This window comes from Synchiropus splendidus, chromosome 7, assembly GCF_027744825.2.
Source record: "Synchiropus splendidus isolate RoL2022-P1 chromosome 7, RoL_Sspl_1.0, whole genome shotgun sequence".
NCBI classification, from domain to species: domain Eukaryota; kingdom Metazoa; phylum Chordata; class Actinopteri; order Syngnathiformes; family Callionymidae; genus Synchiropus; species Synchiropus splendidus.
In genome coordinates this window covers 17,093,884-17,100,058 of record NC_071340.1, presented here as the reverse complement: position 1 = coordinate 17,100,058, position 6,175 = coordinate 17,093,884, and positions in this window count along the sequence as shown.

The following is a 6,175-nucleotide window of genomic DNA, read 5'->3' as shown; positions in this document are numbered from 1 at the left end:
GAATGCCAAAAAGCCGACGTGAGGGTTATAGGTGCTACTGCAGTGGTAGATGGCTGTGTGAGAGTGAGATGCTGGGATACTGTGCTGCCCTAACTGTCGTACACGTTGGCGGGCTGCTACATGCTGCGGTGCCAGACATTGAATGAAAAAAGCATTGCAAGTACGGGTGGACGTAAGTCGAGCAGATCGCAAGTCGGATGTTACTTGTATATTTAAGTAACAGGGAAAAAATTTACCTAACAAGATTAAATGTAAGTACGGATATTAAGAAGTTTAAATATGCCATGAGACATATTGAAATATTCCGTTTTATACGCTTTAATTTGAATATGAAACTGTGGACCAGACGTTCAAGATAAAAGAGCATTTTTTTCAAAATATATGTTCAATATTCCTTCAACGTATTTTGAGGAACAAGAAAAAACACACAAAAATGGTCAATGAAAAGCATGTATATTTATATTTAGATATTTACTGCTGCAGTGGGGGTGACTGATAAAGAAACAACAACAAAAAATCTGAAAAATTACAACATGTCAGAACGCTGGCCTTTCTGACGTCAGAAAGGCCACGAAAATACAGGCGGTCGGGCCGCGCATGGCCCCCGGGCCACACTTTGCCCAGGTCTGGCGTATCTGACTCGAGGGAAAGTCCTTGTGTTATTATATTTGGACAAAACTGTCAAATTGCTTAGTCATGTCGTCAGCATAACAGTGACTGTGGAGGGAAACTTTGATCTCAATGCTGGACATAGTTTTGTATATTTGTGTGTTACACCTTAGTCTATGAGGGCGATTGATTCACAGTTAAGTTTTTGCTCTACTGTAATTTGTTGACAGACCGAGCCATTGACCAGGCTCATCTTTTTGGGGAAATTACATGCAGTTCTGAGGGAACCACAGTGTAGTCTTCCTGCACCTTCCAATGTTCCTGCAGATGGGGCCACAAATTCTCATCCACATCACAAGCATCTTCTCTTGCAATGCAGCATGGCAAAAACGTTTCGCTGTGTCTTATCCGCAGGGACCTGCAGTGTTCTCATCACATGCAGCATCCGTGGCAGCCAGCGGATCCTCTGTGCGTGTGGCTGAGGATCATGTACTGTTCATCTCCGCGCTGAGAAGGTTCCTCAATCATTTAATAGTGTTTGATCAAATTATCTGATGCAATGCCTCATACTTTTCCTTTCAATAGAGAAAGTCAGGACTCAGCAATGAACAAATTCGGGACCGATTTATGGAAAAAAAACTTTAATGGGAATGTATAGAAATATGCTTGGCGAGTGACAACATGTTCAACCACTTTGCATGGAAACACTTAGGCGCCTAAATGTGGTGGGGGGTGAGACGATCAAACAGAGACACATGATAATGCATTTTGGTCAATATGACATCAGCAACTGATAATGTGCAAAACAGCAGAGAATTGTGCAGAGACAGTTGCATAAATGCACTAAAGCACTGTTTAATTCCTGTTGCTGCGTCCTTATAAGAAGAACATGTTAAGGCTCAGTTTCTCAGTTTGAAACTCAGAAATTCTGCTTTCAGAAGTCAGAGTTTGAAGCACAAAAGTTAGAGTCATGGCTCTCACCACCATGTTTTTGAAATTATGATTTTCATTTGTTTGCATGGACCTCATACGGTGTCACAAGCCTTTTGTCCGAGAAGCCCAGTGTGAGTTTCCGGAGTGCCATCACGCCGGTAGATGGTGGCTCTGCCCGAACGCACCCATTACCATGGGAACGCTCCGACAACCGAGAGAGAGGGGAAGAACAAAAACGGAAGGAGCAAAATACTGTATAAGCGAATCAGGTCATTCTGTTTTCTTTTGTTATTAGACTGTGCTTTTTGGATAATAATATTAACAATAATAATATTAATAATAAACTCCATTTCCCACTATAAAATAGAAGGCTCTATAGTTTGGTTTACTCAATTCTGTTCTCACTATTGCATACATTGTTGAAATCATTCTCTTATGTCTCTCTGAGTGAACTTGGTGTGGTCTGCTTCTTCAAGTGAATACTTGTTCTCTATGATGACCAGACTTTTTTCCTTTTGGGTAATGGGCTTGAGGCTGAAAGTATCACCAGTAAGGTCCTCCTTCTGGAACCAGTGACAGTCGTTGGACGGGTCGGGCTTCATTCCAGACATCAGCTATAAAGGAGAGACAACAGGATCATTTATGACTCATCTTCAATGTATTGCTCACTCTTTTGATCTTTATCTTCTTAAGAAATAGCAGTGCCAGCAACTGGTACAACCACTTTCACATTCCAAACATCTCAGTGCATACAATTGAACACCAGCAACAGCAAAAAGTACTCAATCATTCTCACACAGTTTCATATTAGTCTGAATTTATTTTAGAAATCACTGTTCGGAACTGCACAGACTCCAGCTCTAAGTTAATATTTGCACTTCTGTTCTCTGTGCGTTAGAAAATGAAGTTATTTTGCCAAAATAACTAAATGTTTTTAAGTGTTAAGTGTAGTGTGTGAACATTCAGTGTGAAGGGATGAACCCCGGAGCGAGCTCACATTTAAGAGCTTCGACCCACCCACCACCAGTCAAAGTTACGCGTGAACTGCTAACTCATACTCACGTCTAGCTCCGACGTCTTCATTAACAGCAGGTATTCCTTGTTGAATCTGTACCCATAATGTATGTGGCCGTTTTGCTGATCTTCTTTTGTCCAGTATTCGATGACTGGAACTGGGGACAGAGGTAGTGGAAACATGAGCAAGAGCCTTTCATTACCAGATCACTTTGGTGAGTGAGACAGTGGCGTCCAGCAAGAACTGAGCCATCACATGCTGCATGTGAGCTGAGGACCCGGCGCCCGTCAAGAGGCTGTGCATGAAGGAGCCACAGGTTGAACACGAAGCGAAGTCACGTCTTACCGTCCTGTCCGTCATTCTGGGAGTCCACCAAGCTCAGGGATTGTCCTGATATGGTAGAGTCCATCCTCAGGTATTTACCATTGCTCAGGATCTTGCACTTTCTGCTCCTCATTTTGTATTCTGAATGAAGAAGAACAGACAGACACACTCAGCCACGTGAAACACCAGCCACCGGAGTTTCACAAACTACCACCAGTTCGGGAAAAAATAAAAAAAAAGCAGTTACGGTAAAGATGCTGTGAGATACTGGATCACTGACGGCAAAATACATTCTGTTTTTATTCAGCTTCATCTTGTACAGACATCTGAGATACTAATTGCACGTCCCAGTCAGCTTTTACATGAGAATCTTGAAATGGAGTTCGTGCTTTGAAATAATCTGTCTATTAAAATATTTTTTTTTAATTACAAAAAAAGAAAAAAAAAGTTTGTGAAATGACAATGACAATCCCTGCTTTCAGTTTGGATAGTTTTTCCGTGAAATTCGGAAATATATCAACTTTATGTACTGTAATAATATAACTATTAAATAAAAATTCAGAAAACACATTGAATGAGAGGGGTATCTATCTATCTATCCCTCCGTCCGTCCATCTATCTATCTATCTATATGGATGTATGTATAACATAATAGTACGGGTTTGGATACCCCTCTCATTCAATGCCTTTTCTGAATTTCCGATTTACTATTAACATTGCAGATTCTCACTGAAGGCATCAAAACTATGAATGAGCGCACATGGAATTATGCAGTAAAGAACGAAGTGTGTAATGAATCAAAACGTGTTTTGTATTTTACATTCATCAAAACAGGACGCGAGACAAATAAATGCATTCATTATGCAATGACTTGACAATGACTCCGATGTAACTATCAAGATTCTGCTGTAAAAAGTCACCAAACCCGCAGGGATCTAAAGTATGTTTGCATGTTATGACAATGCATTTCCGTTTTTGGATACAATACAGTTTAACAATGAATTAGAGCATACGTCTCGATGAAGTTATGACAATAAACCTTTAAGTTATTATTTCAGTGTAAATAAGATGGAGCTTAAACCACTTATTATTTGCGCGTAACTAAGATGACGCTTAAATCACTTCATGTGTAGCCAGTAAAGTGAAGAGGCAAACCTTGAGAGTCGCGATTCGCTTTGGCTGCAGTCGGAGCCCGAACTCGCTCGGCTGCGGGTCGCAGGAGACAACAAGGCTGAGAAGAGCCCTCCGAGTCGTGGATGCGCTGGAGTGACGTCCGGCGAGCGTGGCCGGCTTTTATTTTGAGTAGCACACCCCGTTCCGGATACCACAAAAACGCGTTGCTGGGAAAAACGAGTGGGGCCACGTGGGACAAACTATGAGGTCAAACAGACGCCTGTCGAGGCGGAGACTCCATGATCTCACTCGGGTTGTGCGCATTCCTGGGCGGATGAGTGAATGTAGTGTGAGGATGTTTTCACCACGAAAACGAGCTCACACGTGTGTGTAGTCGCCCACTGCCAAACAATACGGGGAAGCACAGTTTGCTGTTCAGAAGGTCATAAGGGATCAAAATGGCCTTTTATGTGATTGTGTCCGGGGTTCTGTACCACAAAGGTGTTGTAATATCAAAGGCAGAGGACGGCGAAGATGGTCCACTGTGGTGACCCCTGAAGGGAGAAGCCAAAAGAAAAAGAGGAAAATATCTGTCAAACGTGCAGAAATTCATGGAATCGCTTCTGACCTCACTTCTGGGGGAAAAGACATCAGGGGGGTATGGTCCACCGAACCTTCTTAGATATTACTGTTCTTCGAGCATCCATAAAATCTTTCTTTGGTTCACGTCAAGCCAATGTAGTTGGGTACAGATCGACAGAGGCTCTTGCCGTTCCACGTTTAACTCATCATCTTTTGCAATGCATCCTATGGTAAACAACACGCTGAAAATATCGACACCTATTCGTGATAATCAGCTTTTGAAACCAGCTGGAATTGACTCTCGGTTTATCATGTAATCTCAAAGAACTCAATACAACATATTCTAGCTTCATATGAATGAACTCCAACTCCGATCCTCCTTTAACTTCAATACCCCTGGTTTAGATACTGACAATTACGAGATTTTGCCAAGAGCCACAGCAGCTCATTTCCTGATATTGGAAGCAAGACTTTTATTAACAGCCCGATACGGTCTCTGTAAACGGGCCATCAATGTTCTTCAACACCACGTAACCTGACTGATACGTTCTGGTCCAAAATTACAGAATTACTGACATCTCTTCTTTGCTGCACTATCAAAAATAACTGGCCTAAAAATCAACCTCACTCCACATATAGCTATCTTTGGAACATCACTTTGAGATGACGTATTAACAAAAAGACGCAAGGATATTTTGGCTTTTACCTCATTAATTGCTCGCAGAAGAACTCTTTGATTATGGAAATCTGAGATGCCACTGAGCAATATATGACACCATGTCATTTCTAGAAACCAGAAAAAGTCAAATTTACCATGAGAGGGATCGGTTGACAAATTTTATTCACGTTTGAAACCTCTTATCACTCTTTTTGAGAATGTAGATCCAGGATGAAGGCGCCTGTATCTTATACCATGCTGCTTTTCCACGACTGAATCTGAATTTTGATTTTAGTTTCTTTACCCTCATGATGTGGACTCAACTGTTTTTTTTTTGTGTTTTTTTTTTTCGTTGAAGATGAGGAAGACATAGGAAAAGTAGGAGGGTTAATGTTTAATATAAACCTGTTCACCTTCACCTTCTTCTGCCGCTTATCCGGGGTTGGGCCACGGAGGCAGCATTCGGAGCAGGGAAGCCCAAACTTCCCGGTCCGCACAAACCTCCTCCAGCTCTTCCCAGGGGCGTTCCTAGGCCAGACCCTAGACATAATCTCTCCAGCGGGTCCTGGGTCTTCCCCGGGGTCTCCTTCCGGTAGGACATGCCCGGAACACCTCCCCAGGGAGGCGTCCAGGGGGCATCCGGATCAGATGCCCGAGTCACCTCAACTGGTTCCTCTCAATGTGGAGGAGCAGCGGCTCCACCCCGAGCTCCTCCCGGATGACCGAACTCCTCACCCTATCTCTAAGGGTGCGCCCAGCCACCCTGTGGAGGAAACTCATCTCAGCCGCTTGTATCCGCGATCTCATCCTTTCGGTCATTACCCAGAGCTCGTGACCATAGGTGAGGGTGGGAGCGTAGATCGATCGGTAAATCCAGAGATTCGTCTTGTGACTCAGCTCCCTCTTCACCACGACGGTCCGATACAGCGACTATCAATCTC